Raw genomic sequence first — 22,449 nt, 5'->3', positions numbered from 1 at the left:
GTTAAGTTGTCTCAGTTTTCTAAAGCCAATATGGAAATTTTCTATGGAAAATTCAAAACTTCCCTTAAAAGTTTCTACTAAGCTAATATTGAGGGAATAGAGGGAATTCCTGAGCTTCAACATATAGAAAATAAATATGCCCTACAACCACAGGAATCCGTCTCTGTCGATTAAACATGAAAAAAAAAAAATCCTTACAAAAAATATTCTACATCTCCGTTCTCAAACCTCATTTGTATACCGGTCAAACTGAAGTCTTCTTTCCAGGAAGAGTAATTTACCACTTGAACGATTTTCATTCTTGTTTTATATATGGACTTGGGGAAAAGCAGACAGGAAGGCAAGACTGTGGAGTGCTGTGTCAGTTGTCAAGGTGCCAGAGTGACTCTGTCTATCATTTTTGCACATGGATAAACGTCGTGGTTGTCAGGGAGACTTTCTCTCATTTTCTTCAAACTTCTTTGTTTGCCGGGTTGAAACGTTCCATTACAATATGGCTGTGCTAAAGCCATATGCCCTGCAGATGACTAACAGAGGTTCACATGGCTACCAAAATAGAATGCCCACAGTCTTGTAAACAGCACTGGAGCCTTTAGTAAAGAAAAGCAATGATACACCGAGGGGGGAGAAAGTAGTCTGCATTATTGTACTATTGTACTGTCTGTATTTTTTTTATAGAAATGAGTTAAAGAGAGACTGAAGAGATGTTTGCGTTGATGTGTTTTTAAAAATTCAGTTGCTAAATTATAAACATGTTGCTTTAAGAGAAGCTGAAAGGTGTTAAGAAGATTATTTGCATAATAAAACAGATTTTTTACATCACAAAAGAATTTCAAGGGAGAGCTTAAAAATAGGTGTCTTTTATCTCAAATTCTAACTACATTTAGATTTCCAAAACTTAGCTTTCTGGAACCTCTAAAAACATTCATCTATTTACAAAGTTAGAATTTTTTTTAAAAATGACTGTTTTTCAAAACATAGGGACAAATCTCATAAAAATGGTTAAATGCCCACAAATAATTGTAAGAATGTTTATTAGTTCCTATTGATTGATAGACAACACTGATCACAGACCATTTTCTCCATCTACTTTTAAATCTTTTACTTAAGTGAAAATAATTGATATGAGATAACTCATGTTTTTTTTAGATATAATACTTTTGCAAACATAAACTCTGTGTGATCCAGTGTTCCTTTAGTCCTGATAGATTGTAATGTGATTCCACTATCCTGTGTGACTTGTGAACTAGCTGAAAACTCATTCTCCTCCTGTAAACAATCCTACATGGTTCAGCAGCTATCTTCTGCCAGAATCACTGATATGGATGATCGTTTTTTGACTTCTAACCTCTGCATAATAGAGATTAAATGCTAGATGAATGGAGTCAGTGTTGTCTAGTATTGTAACTCTAATAACTACGTTAGGATCTGGGGGAAGGTGGGAGTGAAGCAGAGGAGGAATGTTCGATAAAGGGAGGGAGGGATTAACACAAACAGATTTCATATCTCTTATCCCCTTTATTGAAGTCTAGATTAAGTAGTTTATAACCTAGGTGCCTTATGGCTTGTCTAACTAGCTGGTGGGTGCTACCACATTTCCTGGGTTATATTTGTTGACCTGCTCTAGCTTGCTAAATCCTTTGAGATTTTGAACAGAAGGTGAATCTCTAAGACCACAGTAATGAAATCACTATCTTTCTCTGTAGATAAAGAAACTGGCCAAATGCATACATTCACTTGCATTTACACTGGATAAAAAACCACTTTTCTTTGTATCTTAGCACCATTTACAAAATGTATGTCTATAAGAGATATATTTGGAACTTCATCTGTTTCTATTGTGAAGAGAATATTATAAAAATTAGTGTTATACTCTGAAAAACCAAAGCGCTAGTGGAAATTATTTTAGAATTTGATAGGGCAAGGGCCTGCAAAAAAGGTAGTTGGAATTGGACAGAGGGAAGGCACTTCAACTTTCCCTGATATTCATAGATTTCTTTGAATATTTTATATTTTATAAATAAAATTATTTTTATTAGAAAGTAATTGCTTATTTACAAGTATTTTATTATATAAAGAAACATGCCTAACTTTTAGTTGATGCATAGACAGTTCTAATAATATGAACAAAACTTCTTTGAAAGACCCATTTATTCTGCTTTTCTCTCTGTGCCGATGGTAACACCTATTGATTGACTTTTCTGCATATATCTTTGAGAAGCCAAACTTCTTGTTTAATTGGGCGACAACAAACCTACCACATAATAGTTACTTAAGGGGAGAGCATTCCTTTCAGCAAACTGAAAATAAAGTAATAAAGAGACAGTAAGGCAACCTGAATTATGATTAGAAACACGAAAAGATTGGGAAAATTATTGAGAACATCATAAAACTGAAATTTTATTATTAGTGGTCAGGAAGATCTACAGAAAATCATCTTTGAAAAAAAAAATGCTTAAATGTTGCTTGTAGAATTTGAAGATAGAGAGCAAAGGGAGTGAGTTAAATGACCACAGAGATTTCTGTCCTGGAGCCAGGCGAGTGTGATGGATTCATCTTCCTGAAGAAAACTACCCATCAGGAAGACCAGAGGCTTAGATTTTTTCATCAGACATACTCTTCCATATGTCTTAAAGATATACTGTCAATTGTTTTTCACAAGATAGCTTTTTAGATATCCAAATGATGCTAGTATACGATAATAATATGTGATCAAAATGTGAACACATATTCTCTGTTGCACAGATCTTTTTAACTAGAATCTAACAATGAAGACAAAGAAGCTTAATGATATTGACATTTTGAAGAAAGAAAAAGCAATTGGGCTAGATAACTTTTGAGGTCTTTTGAAGATGTCTGCATAATTGTCTTTGCTAACCCAGCAATTACCTCCCTCCATACCCTCCATACCCAGAAACACACTTTTTATCTCTAGAGGCAGACAATTCAGGAAAGGAAAGACCATTTCAATGATCCTTAGAGTTGCTAGACATTCAGTGGTCTTTTCTCTTCTACATGCACCATGGATGCTCTATATACTTTGAACCCCGTCCATGTAATAAGAAGAGGTCCTAGGAGAGTGGCGAGCAGGAAGGGAGACAGGAGCTTCTTGCCCCCCCTGAATGTTTGATGTTGAGGAATTAAGTGACCTTACTCTGGTGCCAACATTAGAATAAGTGTTAGCATAATAATTAGTCATGCTTTCTTGTGATGTGGTCACCTTCGAGAAAGCATGACTAATTCCCTGAGATTTCGTTCTGGTACATACACATGGTCACTAGAGCTTGCTACTTTCTGCAAAATTCTGGCAGTGGGAAGCTTGTTAAAGAAGTCCACATTATGAAGATGAGGAGGGATTACAGGTTCCATGCCTAGAACAAGAATCCCATAGCTTCTCCAGTTTCCAATGGCCGTTGGAAGGCTGGAAAGCAGAGTAATGGTTTCTGTGGCTCTATCCAAAGAAACGTAAAAGTAAACGAATATAGAAGATTGCCTAGGTGGCTGCCAAGGAAGGAGATTTCCCACCTAAAATCAGGGCTGAGAGCCTGGTCTACTGCCAAGGACTGAAAGAAACCAGGAAGCCCTCTATGATGTTGGAGGCTGTAATAAACACTATTTACAAGAAAAAGACATGCCAGAACCAGCTCCGGCTGGAGTGAAATCAGCAATGTCTCTCTGCCACCGATGGGCAACGGCTGACAACACAACCGTGGCTGTCACTCCATTTCTTTCTCTCCATCTCAACATAAAGAAGGGTAGGATCTGGTATGCATTGCTTTCTAGTGTCAGCCCCCAGAGCCAGGGGGAAGCGTGATGTGGAGGGAGAGGGAGCTCTCAGAGAAAAATGTGAGATGAGAACACATAACTGGCCAGAAGTGAATGATTTCATGTCTTAATCTTAAAGCGAGCAGGAAGTTGAGGATCTCCCTGAGATGTCATTAAGAGTTTAGAAAGAGATGGGGTGCCTGGGTGGCTCAGTCGGTTAAGCGGCCGACTTCGGCTCAGGTCATGATCTCGGGGTCTGTGAGTTCGAGCCCCACGTCGGGCTCTGTGCTGACAGCTCAGAGCCTGGAGCCTGTTTCAGATTCTGTGTCTCCCTCTCTCTGTCCCTCCCCCATTAATGCTCTGTCTCTCTCTGTCTCAAAAATAAATAAACGTTAAAAAAAAAAGAGTTTAGAAAGAGAGATTTTAGAGCATGATTAAGGGCAATCTTAGAGAAAATAAAGCTATTTTATATTTGTTTCCCCCTCCACACAGCCATGTTGCTCTGATTCAGAACAATAAATCTTAAAGAATTTCAAATTAAATATGATAAACAAGCCAAAAAAAGGCATTTTCTATTTTTGACTGTTCATATCCTAATCTATTTATTTCAGTCAGTAGATGAATTTAACACTCATTTTATCCTAACAGAAAGCAGCTAGTACCTGTTACACCTCACCTGGTCCCTCAAGAGTACCAAATTCATCAACTCAGGATTTCAGCTCAGAGAGCCGGTTCCCTACTTCTGTTAAAAATAAAACAAAACAGGGGCGCCTGGGTGGCTCAGTCGGTTGAGCGTCTGACTTCAGCTTAGGTCATGGTCTTGCAGTTTTGGGGTTTGAGCCCCGCTTCGGGCTCTGTGCTAACAAACAGCTCAGAGCCTGGAGCCTGCTTTGGATTCTGTGTGTGTGTCTCTTTCTCCCCCTCCCCTGCTCATGCTCTGTCTCTCTCTGTCTCTCAAAAAATGAATAAATGTTAAAAAAAAAAATTAAAACAAATACAACAAAACAAACACACAAAAAAACATAGTAATTATATTTCATTTTTTTGGGTAAAGAAGCCCACTTTGTAGGATGCGATGGATTTGAATATAAATCTTTTCAACAGGGGCCTATGATGCCAAGACGTGAGCATCAGGAAGCAATTTGTTACAACTGAAGGAACATGGGCTTCAGAAACAAATAAATCTGGGCTCTAGTCACTCTTCCACAATTTATTTACATGAGACTTTGAATAAGACTTTTCTAAGCCTTAGTTTATTTAAGGGTAAGGAATATTGTTATGTGGTGAAAGACGAGAATAGTTGAAAATACAAAGGTAAAGCACAATATTTATATGGTACCTAGGAGTCATCGAGCTGATATTTTTGAGTTTTAACTGTGGCTCCCGTCCTTCGCTGTAATTTGTGGTGCTGGGGTACATCTGTGAACAGTGGAGTCCTCTTCCCCTCAGGCAGAGACATGAGTGACAGGGACCCCCTTGGAGGCTGTCCTCTCCAGAGGAAACCAGAGTCAGGTAAGAATTCATTTAGTGAATGACAGAGTGATCGTAGGCACAAAATGACATCAAAATGATCTCCAGGCCCACCTCGCCATGTACTTCTGTCTGAATCTCCAGAGGACATGAGCTCTGGGATAGGACCTAAAGAATAAACAAAAAGAAGCATCTTTTAACAAAAATTGAGCTATATATCAAAAATAAACAGTAATATTAATTTGGCACTTATAAAGAAATTATAAAACTAAGTAGAGACTATAAAAGTCAAAGAGAAAAAAAAATGTAAATTTGATGGAGAAAATGACAGGTTTGGGGTATGATTACCAGACAAAATTCTTGAGACAACCAAAAATTATCTGAAGAACAGTATAAAGGCCTATATGTATTTCAGTAAAAGTAGATGCAAGAGTCAGTGAAAAATATGTTGTGTTGTACCTAACATTAAAAACTTATTTGGGGAGCATGGGTGGTTCATTTTGTCGGGCGTCTGATTTCGACTCAGGTCACGATCTCACGGTTTGTGAGTTAGGCCCGGCCTCCGGCTCTGTGCTGACAGCTCAGAGCCTGGAGCCTGCTTCTGACTCTGTGTCTCCCTCTCTCTCTGCCCCTTGCTTGCTCACATTCTGTCTCCCTCTCTTTCAAAAAAAAAAAAAATTAAATTTTTAAAAAACTTATTTAAATCTCCAGGAGCAATTTGAATAGGTTAAGCTTAAATAAGGTATTTTTAATTTTTTGATGCCTGTCTTTTTGTCCTGTGCAATCCTAGCACAGGATATAATATATGATAGAAATTCTGGGCAGGAATTTTGAATAATTCTGTCTTTTGAAAGTTCTTTCATATTACTGATACTTAGTTGATGTTAAACATCTTGCATTTTTTAATGAAATTTCCTTCTTTTTCTTGTAAGTGTTTCTATGAAACACTTGCAATTAGATACTTTGACAGGCTTAAATAATGACTCTGGAGCCATGTTTAAAAACATAATGTTTTAGATATATTCTGTTTAAAACATATTTGTATGTAACAATAATATTTAAGGTTCCCATGCGCATGTATGTATATACATTTTTACCAAAATGAATTATAGTAGTGAGTAGAATTGATCAGCTAAATAGCCAATTCCACGAGGTGACTATAATGAACCTAACTTTAAAAGCTTTCATGTATGGCTCTATCAATGCGGTCATCAGTGAATAGGTAGAAGCCACGGGCATTTACTAATATGTTTTATGGTAATATCTTTCTAAATGAAAGCCTTGATTTTCATTTGTTTCTTCTTAGTCACTACTATTGATGTTAAATTTTGATAACGCTCCTCAAATCTTTTATCTCATCTGTATTTTTTCCTCAAAGAGTTTTTAAGTAAAGCATGCCTGGGTGGCTCAGTCAGTTAAGCATCTGATTCTTGATTTCAGTTCGGGTCATGATCTCGCAGTTTGTGAGTTCAAGCCCCACCTTGGGCTCTGTACTGACACAGCAGAAACTGCTTGGGATTCTCTCTCTCTCCCTCTCTCTGCCCCTCCCCAACTACCATTCTTCTCTCTCTCTCTGTCTCTCTCTGTCTCTCTCTGTCTCTCTCTCTCTCTCCCTCTCAAAATAAATACAAAACATTAGAAAAATCTTTCAAAAAAGAGTTTTTAAGTAACGTATAACATGTGTAAATAAAGTATGAAGCACTGCATAATATTTATTTTGGTATCTTATGATTTCAGTTTCATTCATTCATTTTCTTGTTCATTGAACAGTAAGTCACTGAAACTTTCAAGTTTCTGGGTATTAAAAATTATTTTTCTGGGACAGCTGGGTGGCTCAGTTGGTTGAGCATCTGACTTCGGCTCAGGTCATGATCTCGCTGTTCGTGAGATCGAGTCCCACTTCGGGCTCTGTGCTGACAGCTCAGAGCCTGGAAACTGCTTCAGATCTTGTGTCTCCCTCTCTCTCTGTTCCTCCCCCACTCACACTCTGTCTCTCTCTCTCTCAAAAATAAATAAAGATTAAAAAAATTAAAGAAAGTATTTTTCTCTTTGACATGCCCTTCTTTCCTTTTACTCTGGAAATTTTCCATTTATCCATCAAGACTTAGGGAAAGTATGCTATTTTCAGTGTAGCATTCACAGACTCCTTCCTTCACATGAGGTTAATTGCTACCTTTTCAGTGGTCCCCTGGATCTTTATTTCTTATTGAGAGACCCGAGGGCAGGAGGTAGAACCTGAAAATGCATTCCCTCCATCCTCTGGTTTTGCAAAAAGAATTGTGTTCCTACTTATTCTATGGCTTTTGCTCCACATCTTATATATCTTCCTGGAGATAGAATGATTTATCTGGTTCCTGTGTGACAAGTCAAGAATATATTCTAGATTCCCCAAAGTTGGACATTATGAGGTCTTTTATACTTAATTTAAATAAGGTTAAATAATGTGTTCTAATGCAAAGATTTTTTGTACTATTAATTTCCAAATGTATAAATGACTGGGTTTTCAGTATTCAGAACATGTTTACAGTGTCTAAAAAGTTTGCTTATAAATCCCTTTTATTTTTCCCACTGAAGATTTGTTATATCTTGTCATTTAAAAATAGTATAGCAGAAGGAAAAATACACTGTGTGTCAATATACTTTGTAATGGTCTTAAAAAAATATTTCAGAACGAGCAAGGATGTCTTTTGTTTCTTATAGTCTCTTTTCTGTTCCTCGAATAGGTCTTTCATTTTATTGATTCTTTTTCACTGTTAATGAATTCCTCAAGTCTGATAAACTTAAGTGGTTGATTTGGGGGGTTTCTATTTTTCTCCAGCATGTACTTTTACCTATTTTCCTCTTTCTCTTCTTGCATAGGACATTCTTTCTGTCCTGCAAGTGATTACTTATGTGAAAGAAAAGCTCTGAAAGGTAATATATCATGGAAAAAGTAGATCAAGTGCTGTGTCCTCCCTGAGGGATAACAGACTTGCTTTGCATTATGCTGCAAATGGCCTTGCCTTTGCTCAAGTAGAGAATGACTCATTTCAACACGTGCAATTATTATTTAACTCAATGTTGTCTTTGTACTTGTGTTAGCATTTAGATTTTTTTTAGATCTCTTTTGGATTATTTTTCATCCAGGTATTTTGTTTATATGTTTTATTATATTATTTATTATGTGGGGATAAAATATCTCTATTATGTGGAGACAAAATATATCTAGCATTCAATAAACTTTTTCTTATAAAACAGTAGTCATTTAGTAAATATTTGTTCAACTGAAGGTGTTGAACTTGATATATGCTAGGTATTTTTAAAATATAAATGGTATGGTGTGGAACCTGCAATTACAATTTTTGATATTAACGTAAAGAATATTCTAACCCTTAGATCTACGATGTCCTGGTTCAGGAAATGCAGAATTATCCTTCTCTGAAGAGCTCAAAGGAACATGGATAATCACTAGACAGGAATATAGAAGAGACATTCAATACCTCTTGACATTGGTCAACCTGCATATCCTTCCTACAATTCTAGAAAGTGCAAGTTTACAGGTAAGATATTCCATCTATCCATTCCAAAAATGTTGTATTAATTAGATTCTCAGTGTGATGAAACCTGTAGAGGAACCGGAAAACATGCCTAATGATTGGAAACATCCAATCTGCAACACAGCAAAGGTATGGATTTAGGAGAGAGGTCATAAAAGAAAAAAAGATATTAAAGTAGCCAATATGGAGAGATTTTCTAAGAAATCCATAGAAGCGAAGGTTCTTTGAAGGCCCATGACCACCAGCAAAGACAGAGAAGAATGAGCAGGGGTAAGATGTGATATGCCTGGGCTAACTTCTTTCCTTACATCCCCTCCCACAAGGTTGAAGATAGTCCATATCCCTTCCTCTCATCCAGATACACAAAGCATTCCAGTATTCTCTCTCTCTGTTTCTTCCCCCACGACACACGCATACACACACACACACACACACACACACACGTGTGTGTGTGTGTGTGTGTGTGTGTGTGTGTGTGTGCCAGCATCCAGATTAAGATTAAAAATAGTCTCAAGATCTCAGAAAGCTCTGATGATCTTCTTCCAGGTAACTCAACATCTTCAACCCCAGCAGTGGCTACTATTTGCTGACTTCAATTACCACATTCTGTCGGTTTTTCAAATTTGCCTTCTTTACTCAACAATGTGTTTTCTTTAATATTGTTTAATAGTGTATTAACATATATACAAAATTATAAAAACAATGAAATGGACAATGATGTATTCATCCACTATTTTAAGAAATAGAACATTGGGGTTTGAGATTTATCATTTTGAAACTTCTCTTCTGATTCATTCCAGACAGATAAAAAGGGAATTTTAGTGCAAATTTACATATATATAATATGACTTATTTAAGTACCACAAATCTCCAAGAAAACTTAGTTTATGTACACATTTTCATTGTTACCAAACTCTGCACAGACTAATAAGACTCTTAGAAGTGTCCTAGAATTTATGAGATTTTTTTGGTGTTGATACCTAGAAAATGGGTCAGAGAATATGTATTCTCCAGCTCTCCTATTTTTAAATGGCTCTCTAATGACCTTGCATTGCCACCAGCAATGTAGTTTCCCTTTCCTCCTCTTTGTTTACAGTATTTGGTGACATTGGACATTAATATTTCAAACTAATGAGTATGACCTGGCATTTAATTTTTGTTTAATTTTATAATCCCCTTAGTACTTTTAAAGTTGAATATTTTTATGCTGATTATATTGATTTCTATAAACGATCTCTTTGCTCATTTCTCATTTCATTTTCCCTTTAATTCATGATTTGTAGAATTATTCGTATATTCTGAAAATTAGTCTTTAACTGATGATATAATTTTCAAATATCTTCTCTGAGTGTACAGTTTGTATTTTAACTTTTAGTGTGGTGTCTGTTGAATATATGTTAAACTAAATCAAGTTTATCAATTTTTCCTCCGTGGGTTGTGCATTTTGTCTCTTGTTTACAAAATCCTTTCCTACCCTCACTACATAGAGATATTCTACGTTTTATTTTTTAAATCTTACATTTTTAAATCTTTATGCTTAAGCCTCTAATTCATCTGAAATTTTTAAAAAGTGGAAAAAAAAGTGTCCTACAGAAATCCAATTTCATCTTTTTTTTTTTTTTTTCTGAATATCCAGTTGTTCTGGCACCATTTGTTTATCTGAGCATTTTTTAAGTTCCTAATTTATTAGATATGTCATCCTTTCCTTTTTGATGTGTGATGTTTCATCTATTATATAATTTATTTTTTGTTTTATGAAATCTCCTTCTAGGGTTACTATCCTGTTATATTGGTTTATTGACTGTCTCTGTGCCAATAACACTATTTTAATAGTATGGCTTTATAGAAAATCTTAGAGCTGACAGAGTAAGTCTAAATTCTCCTTTTATAAATTGACTTGGTTACTATTGACCATTTAATAATTATATGTATTTTAAGAACATATTGTAAATTTTTGTAAAAAATACTATATAAATTTTGAATGGAATCACATTGAATTTAAAAGATTAGTTGCGAACAAATTGTCACCCTTAAAATACGGGTTCTGCATGTGTTTTATCTCTATAATTATTTAGATTAATTTTTATATTTTATTTATTTTTGCTATATTTTTCTGTAGAAGTTGTTTTTTTTTAAGTTTATTTATCTTGAGAAAGAGACAGCATGAGTGGGAGGGAGGCAGAGAGGGAGAGAGAGAGAATTCCAAGCATTGCCAGCCCAGAGCCCCATATGGGCTTGAACTCAGGAAACTGCAAGATCATTACTTGAGCGAAACCAAGAGTTGGAGCCACCCAGGCACCATTCCTATAGAAATGTTAATATCTTTCACAAAATTTAGAATGTTTTAATTATTTTCCCTTCAAGAGTGTTTCCATTTATTGGTCAATGTATATATACTCTTTATGGTTTTGGTTTCTATTATAAATAAGACATTTTTTTCTTAATTACATGTTCATAAATTTATTGTGCAATCCTTTACGTAAGAAAATCCTGATTTTGACCATGATCTTGTGTTTCCAGAAAATTATAATTTTGGTTTGTATTTGCCCCTTGATTTGGGTAGATAATCATAATGTTTGTGAATTTTAACTATTTCTTCTTTTTGGTTCCTCATCACTTCATTTTGGTCTCTTTGGTCAATGCATTTGGTAGAGCCTCAAATAAAATATAAAATTAAAATAAATATAGTGATAGTGGTTATTCTTGCCTTTTTTATGATGCTTTAAAATTTTATCATGAAGTCAAATTTCCATTCTAATCTTCTGGTAAATATGCCTTGTGTTAAGTAAAAGTTTTGTTGAGTTAGAAACGAGTGAGTGCTGAATTTTATCAAGCCCTTTTTCTTCATCTACAGAGAAGAAGATATATTTTTTCCTCCATCACTCTTTTAGTGTATTTTGTGAACACATTTTCTAATATAAAAACATTCTCAGGGTGCCTGGGTGGCTCAGTCAGTTAAGTATCCAACTCTTGATTTCAGCTCAGGTCATGATCTCATGGTCTGTGCTGACAGAGTGGAACCTGTGTGATATTCTCTCTGCCCCTCTCAGTTTGTACTTGTGCTCTCTCTCTCTTAAAGATAAATGAATAAACTTAAAAAAGGTACATTCTCAAATTTCTGTGATAGATTTTACCATATATATATATCCATTCAGATTCAGTTTGCTATTATCTTCTTTTCTTTAATATGTTTAAATATATATTTTTAATATAATTTATTGGCAAGTTGGCTAACATACAGTGTATATAATGTGCTCTTGTTTTGGGGGTAGATTCCCATGATTCATCTCTTACATACAACAGCCAGTGCTCATCCCAACAAGTGCCCTCCTCAATGCCCATCACCCATTTTCCTCCCTCCCCCACCCCCCATCAACCCTCAGTTTGTTTTAAATGAAATTGGCCCATAATTTTACTGGTATAGCTTTTTTCCAGTTTTAATACCAAAGCAATTTAGTTTCCTAAACTATATTAGGAAGAATTATCTCTACTTGTTTACCTTTAAGACAACATATATACATTTGGATTACTTATCCTGTGAAAATTTGAAAGAACTCATAAGTAAGAATTTGTGGTAAGAACAAGAGTATGGTATGATGGAAGACATATAAAAGTATTATTCAGGGGTAGAAAAATGTTGGATCATATAAGAGAACTAAGAATTGGTCACTTGACTTAGCAAAACAGAGATCATTGTCGACTCTGCCAGAAGATTCAGTGAATTAATATTAGTGAACACCTATGTGAAGTAGATTTAATAAAAGTGTGAGAAGAGGATTTGGAAACCATGAGAATGGATCACACTTTTAGCAGAGTTTACTGAAATGAGAAGCAGATAATTAGGTGGCACGTTGGAGATGGTTTTTATAGTATTACTGCTTTTCTCTTTGTTTCTCTTTCCTCAGCCAAATTAAAGGCAAAATTGTAAGCTAAAATGGAGAATGGAGAGGAGGTATTGGAAGCTAAGGAAAGAAGAGAAGGTATGGAATGGTAATCTAACACTAAAAGTATATATATATACTAGGGAAATGTGTGATGTTGCTAGATAGCTCTAACTACCCCAGTTAAGAGTAGTGACAATTAAAGTGGGACTGTCGGCAAGATTATATGATTTCTTCTGCTGTACTCAACTCTATTGATGTAAGGTTACAGTAGCTAGAGAGTTCAACTTATCTGAGATCCTTTTCTTTTTTTTCTCCTTTTTTTGGGGGGAGGGGGGCCACTAAGTACAACAAAATGAAAGAAATTTAAAGAAGTTGAGAGTTACAGAATGATTAAGATGATAGTACATGGAATTTAAGTTGAGTATGAAAGAAAATGAGGACAAGTCATGTGCAAAGTAAGAGACTGTAAAAAGCGTCAGGAACAATAAATTGTAAGTTTATTCCGGGGGAAAGATTGTTAGTGTCAGAATAGTAAAGGGGGAAACTGGAGAGTATGTAAAGATCAGAGAGTAAAATTCTTAAAATTAAGATTATAAAGGAGCTGGAGTTATTGATAATCTCAATATTTAGTAAGTGAATGGCTGAGTTAAAGTGACACATAAAATCTCAGGAGTAGATAAGGTCAAGGATTTGAGCAATCTGGATCAGTCATATAGATATTAGTCATATGATACAAATAGAGTGTCAACGTAATTGCAAATAAGCTTAAGAATAAAATATTTAGAAATCGATCCAGATTTTATAGATGTAAGTGTTCTACAGTTGTAAGTTCTGATGACAGGATATTTGAAACTAAGAATGTCAGGAAAGACAGCGTTAGAAAGTTCTGGAAGAAGAAATATGAAGCCAGAAACATACTTCCTGATCACCAGAAGATTTCAAAGATATGGGAGAAAAGAAGCCCCTACTTGAGAGGGTTTCCAGGGAAGCAATATCCTAGGAAGATTCTGGGGGAAGAGCATGAGGATGATCCTAAGCCTTCAGAGAAGTTGAGGATACAGGGAAAGTGAGATGAGGAAGAGTGCCCCCCCCCATCTGAGAGTGGACAGTTAATAAATGGTACTTCCATGGATGTCTTTCCATTTTTCCCTAAGACTTTTTATCTCCTCTTTAAAAAATTCCTCCAAACAATATTAGTCATCAAATCTCTGTACAAAACTCACCTGCTCAATAAGACCAATTCTGGGGTGCCTGGGCTGTTGAGTCAGTTAACCATCTGACTTCAGCTCAGGTCACCATCTCACTGTTGGTGAGTTCCAGCCCTGCATCAGGCTCTTTGCTGTCAGCACAAGGCCCACTTCAGATCCTCTGTCCCCCACTCTCTCTGCCCCTCCCCTGCTTCTGCTCTCTCTCGGTCTCTTTCAAGATAAATACATAAACTTAAAAAGAAAAGACCAATTCTTACTATGATCATGCTCTCATCCATCTTATTCTTTTGTCATGAAAACTTTTACCTTCTAACAAACTGCATAGTTTACTTATTTGGTATGTCTATTATCAGTCTCCCTCCTGTTTCTCCTGCTAGACTGAAAACTCCATGAAAGTATAGACCTTTATTTCCTTCAACCTCACACCCAGAATGGCGTCATGCCCATGGTCACATTCAATAAATACTTCTTTCATTACAACTTGTGCAGCTAAGTATTTTCTTTCAGCTTCTTGAATATAGAGGTAATCTCTTATGTTTAATATTTTTCCTTCTCCTCCTACCCAACAAGCCCTGTTGTCTAACACACACTCTTTGAATCTGTTCATGAAAGCATTGGTGTCTTATAGAAACCTAGTGGGGAAATGATGATGAGGGTCTGATGTAAAAGCAATTTCTTTTCAGGGCACTGAAAGAATATGCATGTTTGTAAACACCTCCAATTACTTATTTTTCTTTTTCATAATCTCCATGGTTTTTTGTTTTGTTTTATTTATTTTCTGCTATTCTATTAATTAGTTTCCTTAATTACAAAGAAAAAGCATTAGAAGAAATTTAACTGTTTTGCCTGACATCCAAGAATTTTATGTATCAGGATGAGACGGAAGTAGAACAAATTATAGAACAAGTCATTGAAATTTTTCAGTGACTCCACTATCATACTAATAATAAGCCTTGTACACCCAAACTTTACTATGTATTGATTTTCTCAATTAATATTTAGCCATTTTTTATGCTTTATGTTCTACTGATTTCTTAAATATAGTATAAATACACAGCAAGTTAAAGTACAGGAAATTAGCCTTTAATATTTTCTATATTAATACATTTGACACACATGGATACAGATTTGGTACAATACCCTAAACTTCTTCAGGAAGACTAGGACAGAAATTAGAAATGCTGAGTTTCTGGTGGTATACATGTGACTGATGGAAGTCATGAGAATTTGTCTAAAAATCTTAACACAAATGTTTTCTTGCAGAAAGGTGAAGGCTAAAGATATTTAAGTCAACCTAAAATACAAATGGCTATTTAATGGACTCTTTAAAAATTCTGGGGATAATATATAAAGTTTATGTCTTGTAGGAAAAAAAAAGATTTAGGATAAAATTTTAAAGAGTCATTCCATTCACTGATGTTTTAACATTGGTCTTTTTTAGAATCTATAAATAAAACATGTGGTATGAAATCTCAACAGTGAGGAAGTTAGTACTGTAGTACAATTTTCTACTCTCTAAGATCCTTTTTGGATCAAGTCCCCTAAATTTGTGACAGTGACTTCATAGAATGATTTATATCTTTCATCTTTTGAAATATTTCGATTCTCAATTCTGGTAAAACATAAAAATAAAACTTCAATTTAGAGTATAAAGAAAATCAAGAATTGCTGAGGCCCACAAATGATTGAGCTGCACCTATAAAGAATTTACTAAAAATATGGAAATGTTACATGCTAGGAGAGAGTTCTTGCTGAGCTAGGTTAATGGGTTCAGTCAGATAAGCCAGTGGCCTAAGTGGGTTCTTCACTACTTAGCTTTTTCCTTCAAGGACCCCTCCAGGTGTGTCTGCTGTGACAGCAGATTTAGGACTTTAACAACACAGTGGCTTTTGATCTCATTTCAGCTGCTGTGATTAAACAGACACACATCACTTGCTGTGCCATAGCGAAAGAAGCTTGTGGTTCACCTTTGGTGAATTAGTACCCACTGAGCACTGCAAATATTTAAAATGTCAATCCATTTGATAATGTCAGGGAGGCCTGCAAATACCACAAAATGGCACCAAGAAAGCATTCAACACAGACAAAAGAACATTTAACATCTCTCTCATTCAAGGTAAAATGAGAGTTAAATGGAAACAGTAAACCTCTGATGAAGTTACTAAGGTCAGCAAATTTAATAACCCTAACTGGGTCATGAGTTTATAACTCACTGTTTTAGTATGTTCTCTCACAAAAAAGCATTCTATTACTGATCTTAAAACCAGTGCTGTTGCAGAAGAATTAATTTATACTGACATAAGATTAGGGAGTTACCGCAAAATCCATCTGATGTCATCCTTGGGCAATTTTGCCCCAAGAGCTCAACTCTAAGGGGAGACTTCAAATTTCAAAAGACATCTTTATCTCATTTCAAGTTTTCAATTCCAAAAGGCAACAAAGAAGGACACCATACTGCTGTGAAGTTCAGAAATGTCAGCAAAACCAAAGACCTCCCAGAAATCTCATGATCTTTCTATAACCTGCTAATACTAAACTCAAGCCCAAATACAACATGTTTTGGGGGTATTTTTGTTTTGTTTAGATTATAACTATTTATACGCAATGCATAAGATCTTTAACAATTTTGTTTTCCTGCTTACATAGGTATTAATTCGAGTAGAAGGTTTTAAATGCTTTGAGAAACGACCAGATCATTTCTCAATCAGGGAATGTTAGGGAGTAAGTGTTTAATGTCACTGGATAGCTTGATTCACACACAGGGTTATTTAGGGTCCAAGAATGTGTCTCTGCCATGTTCACAGAGGACTTCCAAGGCCATTGGAGTGATTAATCATTCTTGCCTGTGATAAAAGGGAAAGAGCTCTAGATTATCTCTTAATATGTGAGACGAAAGTTGCACATACACTTTTCTCTAACATTCTACTGGTGTGAGCCTAGTTGTATGACCACACACAGCTACACGTCTGGGAAATATGATCTAGTGTCCAAGAAGAAGACAAAGAGATTAATTTTCTCCATGGAATATTTGTTCATCTATGTGTTTCAGAGTGATTCTATTTTTGTCATCGTACCAGGAAAAGAATGGCAGTTGGAATTGAACCTGACAAACAGAGAGACAAAAAATATGTGAACACAAAAGTCAAGAACATTCAAATATTGATAAATATAAAATTCTCATATAAAATGTTAAAATACGTTTTAGACATTTGTCTTAGCATCTAAGATCAAAAATCTCTTCTGATGAACATGGTGGGGGGGGTGCTCTAATAAAGCAATTAAATTTTATTTTTGTCATCAGATACTTCTAATTTTCAAATGTAAAAATGTTTACAAAGTAGAATTAAAGTTAACTTAAAATATAGTAAATATTTTTAAGATGTACATTTGTACATGTTTATTTTTGAGAGAGAGAGAGAGAGAGAGAAAGAGAGAGAGAGAGAGAGACAGTGAGAGCAAGGGAGGGGCAGAGAGAGAGAAGAGAATCTGAAGCAGGTTCCAGGTTCTGGACTGTCAGTTCCAGAGCCCAACGTGGGGCTCGAACTCACAAACCGTGAGATCATGATCTGAGCCAAAGTCGGACGCTTAACTGACTGAGCCACTCAGATGCCCCTATAGTAAATATTTATAAGGACCCAATGTTTGAAAATTATAGGGAAAGTCATACTTGAAAGTAAAACATTATGAGCAGCACTATCTTTCTAATATTTGCTTTATTTATATTTAATTTTTATATATTCATATGTTTATTTATATACTTATTTTTTGAGTTTTAGGCCCCATACTCAATACCACCTCAGTCTGGCTATTCCTTTCAATGATTTAAATATAATAGATGCTATGAGCATTCACTCATATTAGGAAAACCAATATTTGGAAAGGAATTTTATGTTTTGTTGAAAATTTCTCAAGTCTAATTTCATTTTATTAATTTTAGAACTAATTCTTCTATCCAACACCTTCTATTTTCAATTGGTGTTGGTGTGCCTCCAATAATTACAGATGGTTATTATATTTTCTTTAAACCATCTTTGAGCCTTGCTTTTAAAATGTAATTACTTTAGTTGCAAACAGTCTAATTTGATGAAATGTATCACAATTAAAATAGAGTGGATACTTATAGCACAGAAAACAAGCTCTGTCCTGTGTAGTCTACAAAGAACCCAATTTCACATTCAGTGCTGAGCTGATTGTTACTATTCTACCCACGTGAATCAATCACTCTAACTCATTAATCCCTTTCACTGTCTTTCTTAGAAGTGCCCCCACTTTGTCTTCATCATGTACAACTTTTCTAACATGCTACACCTAAATGATACTATTGTTTGAGATGTAGATTTAACAAAACCAAATAGTGATATACTTATCACACTTCCAGACTTGGTCATTGTTCTTAATTTTAACTTGAATTTCTTTCAGGTTAACAGTTATAATAATAATTCCTTCTCAGTATCAGAATTTCCATTCTCCTAAGTATAACATCCAACATTCATTCATTTATTTTATCACCCAGAAAATTTTCTTGAGGGCCTATTAAGTGCTAGGTACTTTACTAAATACTGAAGTTTCCATGATGAGTACAGAGAGACACAGAACCTGCTCTCATGGTTTGTCTAGTAGAATAGACAGATAGTAATGTAAAATTCAAATATTTATTTTTAAGAATTTAGATGCAACAAACATTTTGAGTGGGTTACTAAGTATTCTACAAACTTGCAATGAAGAAAACTTATCTAGTCAGTAAGGATAGAGAAGCCCTCTTTGAAAAGGATCTGGCTGAACTATAATCCAGGGAAATGCTGGAAATAACTAGGTAAAAACAAAGATTAGGTTAAGAGAAGTATCAAGGGTAACAATTTGTGTTATAATGGAGTATAGGTACATCTAGAAAATAGTAGATTTTAGGTATAAACCAGTCTTGTGAAAAGCATATTGTAAAGTAAGACCAAGAATATAGGAAGTGGCTTACAAAGCTAAGTTATAAAATCTTTATTTGATTCTTAGAATTCTTTTAACCATATGAGTGATATGATCAGCCTTATGTTTTGAAAAAATCACTTTGGCTGGCTATGGAGATGCCAGTGAGGGTGGCATGAGATGATCCAGTAAGTGAAGTAAAGGGGCTATTGCTGTCCTTTATATGAGAAATTATTGTCATTTGGACCATAGTTATGGAAATGGAGAGGCAGAGAGGTGGGTTGACTCAAGAGTTCCTTAGTAGGCAGAAACAATAAGATTGTATATAATACACATGGATAAAAAGGGAGAGACTGGTATTGAGAAAGGCCCCTTGATGAGGGTTAGCTCCTGGAACCAAAGGGGAGGTATCATGAAGTTCAATTTGAAAAGTTTTGATTTAAATTATTCTAGAGGTCTAGTAGATATCTAGTAGAAATGTCATGTGAGTAACTGGATACATGGGTCTGGTGGTCAGAGGAGAGGTATAGTTTGTATATAAAAAATCATAAGTCTTCCTTCATGAAAATGAAAATTTAAGCCATTGTTATGAATACCATTACCTAGGCATAACATATGGAGTGAAAAGATAGGAGGTAGAAAAAAAATCTTGAAGAACTTCAACTTATAAAGCTTGGTAAAGATGAGCCTACAGACAAGAGGAAGACAATACATATAAAGAAATAGAAGAAATGTTAAGATACTGTTTTATATCAAGTAAGCTAAGGTAACAGAGTGTCTAGAGATAAAGGGTAAGGCCAACAATGTCAAATGCTTTTGAAAGCTCCCATAAACCTGATAATTAAAAATGTTCATTAGACCAAATGACATTGTAGTCACAGTCCACCACAGGATGAAATGAGAAATGTGAATCAAACCGAAGGGTTGAGGATTCAGTGATTGGTGACAAAATGGAGATAGTAAACATAGATCTCTCTTACGAAAAGTTGACCTCGAAAAGGTAGGACGAGATTAAACAACAGTGGGAAGGACTGGAGTAGTCATTGATTCTACTAATCTTTTTATTGATATCTTTTCAAATGCTTGCATAAGAAATACTTGATTACATTTAAAAATTATTAAAAAGAAACAAGTTACATACATGAAGGAAAGAAGGGATAAGTATTAGTAGAGAGTGAAGGTGTGAGGGCTTAGGTTGCAAAACACAGGTGGGAAAGAAGTGCTGTAATTTTTTCAGCACAGAAGAAAATGGTGGATAAATTTAGTAAGGTAGACTTGCATGTTTAATAGAGGTGATATTAAGCATCCTAGCTTCTCATGGCTTCTAGCTTCTCTGTCAGAAATTTGAGGGGACTGGAAAATGTAAAAAAAGTTCTTGTAAAAAGAAAGAGAGTGCAAGTTTAAGGGGAAGCAATTGTTCATATATCTCTTAGGAGACATCTCCCGTGATAAATTCTAATTTTACTGGGGCTATTACATTAATAGAAAGAAAAATAAATGTGTCTCTTTCCAGTATTCATTTGTATATGAATGATACTAAAATCTATAGAAAAAAAGTAGGAGGCCAAGGAGTCTTTTAAGTTCCTAATAAAATATGAGATTGAAAACAATTTGACATTTAAAATGAGCAACTTTGCCTTTTGTTAAATATTTTTTTTTCCATTTGACTAACCTACTATTTCAACTGTCTCAGGTATGTTTAGTATAATAAAATACTTCCCCAAGACTTTTAACTTAATTGCTAAAAACTTGACTTTTAGAAAGATACTGTAGTCTATAAATGGTAAAACTATCCATGTGGCATCAGTGTTCTAAATCATTTCTTGGATGATATATCTTCAAAATATTTTGAGGCAATTTTTGCATTGAAAAAGAAGAAAAATTAAAAAAAAACAATCTTTGACAAAAACATTTTAAAATAAAAGTATACTTTTCTATTGCAAATGATTCAAAACCTTAAATAATTTGGAGGGTAAGAATAAAATCTTGTTGGGCTTCATTGTTCATGTTAGTGTTATCATACAAGCTCAAAGTGTATCAGGGGTAATTAACCAGAGGACTAGACAGTGTGTCTAACTATTATACCCATAATCTAATGAAAACTCCCACTTCTTTCCCCCGAAGTATGAATTACCGCTTTCACAACATTTCTTTCTCTCTTTTTAATTTTATTACCATTCAACTTCCTGTAGAACAAGTAAAATATCAAACAGTGATAACAGTGGTTTCATACTGGCTTCAAAATGATATACTGTTGGGGCGCCCTCGTGGCTCAGTCAGTAAAGCATCTGACTTCAGCTCAGGTCATGATCTCACTGCTCTTGAGTTCAAGTCCCGTGTCAGGCTCTGTGCTGACAGCTCAAGGCCTGGAGCCTGCTTCGGTTTCTGTAGCTCCCTCTCTCTCTGTCCCTCCCCTGCTCACACTCTGTCTCTCTCTCTCTCTCTCTCAAAAATAAACATTAAAAATTTAAAAGAAAAAATGATATACTGCTAAAAAAAACCAACACTCACACCACATTCTCATCTTGCTCAAGCTGAAATGCTTTTTGAAACACCACTAAATTCCAAATAGATAAATTAATGCATTTATTTCTGCAAAAGTGACAGATTCGTACATTTTAAAAGATGTATCGTAAAGTTACAGGTTTAATAGTGATTCTCAAGCTTCTTTGTAACGTTTGGCTCAATTTAATCAACAATCACTGCTATGGCAGTATTTCTTGAAAAGGAAGATATGCTGGTGAAAAGAAATATAGTTTGGTGACATATAAGAATAGAAAAGCTATAGGTAGTCGGTGGAGATGAGACAGCAATTTTTAAAAATGCTCATGTACTTACCAGAATAAATTCTCAACGGAATAACTCAAACCACTGCTGAAGATCAGTAGCTTACTATTCTTGACTCGGGGGTAGAAATCTGGCTCCTTTACTGGTACATGTTTCCATTAATGAATATAGGAAAGAAAGAGACAGAAACAGATCGAGATATCAGTCTCTTTCACAAGGCTTTAACTGTTAGAGGATCAACATTGTACTTCCATATTTTAAAATGTAGCAACAGCCCAAATTGCCATCACCAGATGAATAGATAAATAAATTGTGGTATATGAACACATTCACCTATAAAAAGGAATAAAGTACTGATAAGTGCTGCAAAGTAGACAAACCTTAGAAATATTATGCTAAGTAAAAGAAGTCAGACACAGAGTATTACAGGACTACATTTATATGAAATATGCAGAATAGATAAATTTATAGACATAAATCCATAGAACGCTTATGGTTGGGATTAGTGCCTTTAAATATAAAAGAGCCATCAGAGAGCTAATTCCCCCCTTCCACCATGCGAAGACTCAATGAGAAGACTGTCATCTGTGAACCAGAAATCAGGAACTCACCAAACACAAAACTTTCCAGTACTTTGATATTGGACTTAACTTCCAGAATTGTGAGAAATAAATTTTTCTTGTTTTTAAGCTACGCAGGTGTTTTTTATAGCAGGCCAAAGAGACTAAGTGAATTTCAACTCATTATATTAATTAAAAAAATGTTAATGTACCATATTATAAATGAGATTTCATTAACTTTGATAAACGATGGTGAGTTTAAGGTCCATATTTTTATATAATAATATTAACTCTCACTTATCAAGCATCTATGTCTCTCACT

General features: G+C 35.0%; 1 long non-coding RNA gene across 2 annotated transcripts in view; it reads right to left on the bottom strand.

Annotated features, from left to right (window-relative positions):
- The window catches only part of LOC122238429, a 40,605-nt gene extending 40,064 nt beyond the window's left edge, over nt 1–541 (bottom strand). The window contains exon 1 of one of the 2 annotated variants that reach the window (XR_006217347.1): nt 229–541. This is a non-coding gene — a long non-coding RNA (uncharacterized LOC122238429). The remainder of the gene's footprint in view (nt 1–228) is intronic. The other variant, XR_006217348.1, reaches the window with a different exon arrangement.
- Nucleotides 542–22,449: the final 21,908 nt, after the last annotated feature.

The sequence above is a fragment of the Panthera tigris genome, chromosome B2, assembly GCF_018350195.1.
Source record: "Panthera tigris isolate Pti1 chromosome B2, P.tigris_Pti1_mat1.1, whole genome shotgun sequence".
Taxonomy (NCBI): Eukaryota; Metazoa; Chordata; class Mammalia; order Carnivora; family Felidae; genus Panthera; species Panthera tigris.
The sequence above is the reverse complement of the archived record's forward strand: the minus strand, read 5'-3'. Positions and strand labels throughout refer to the sequence as shown.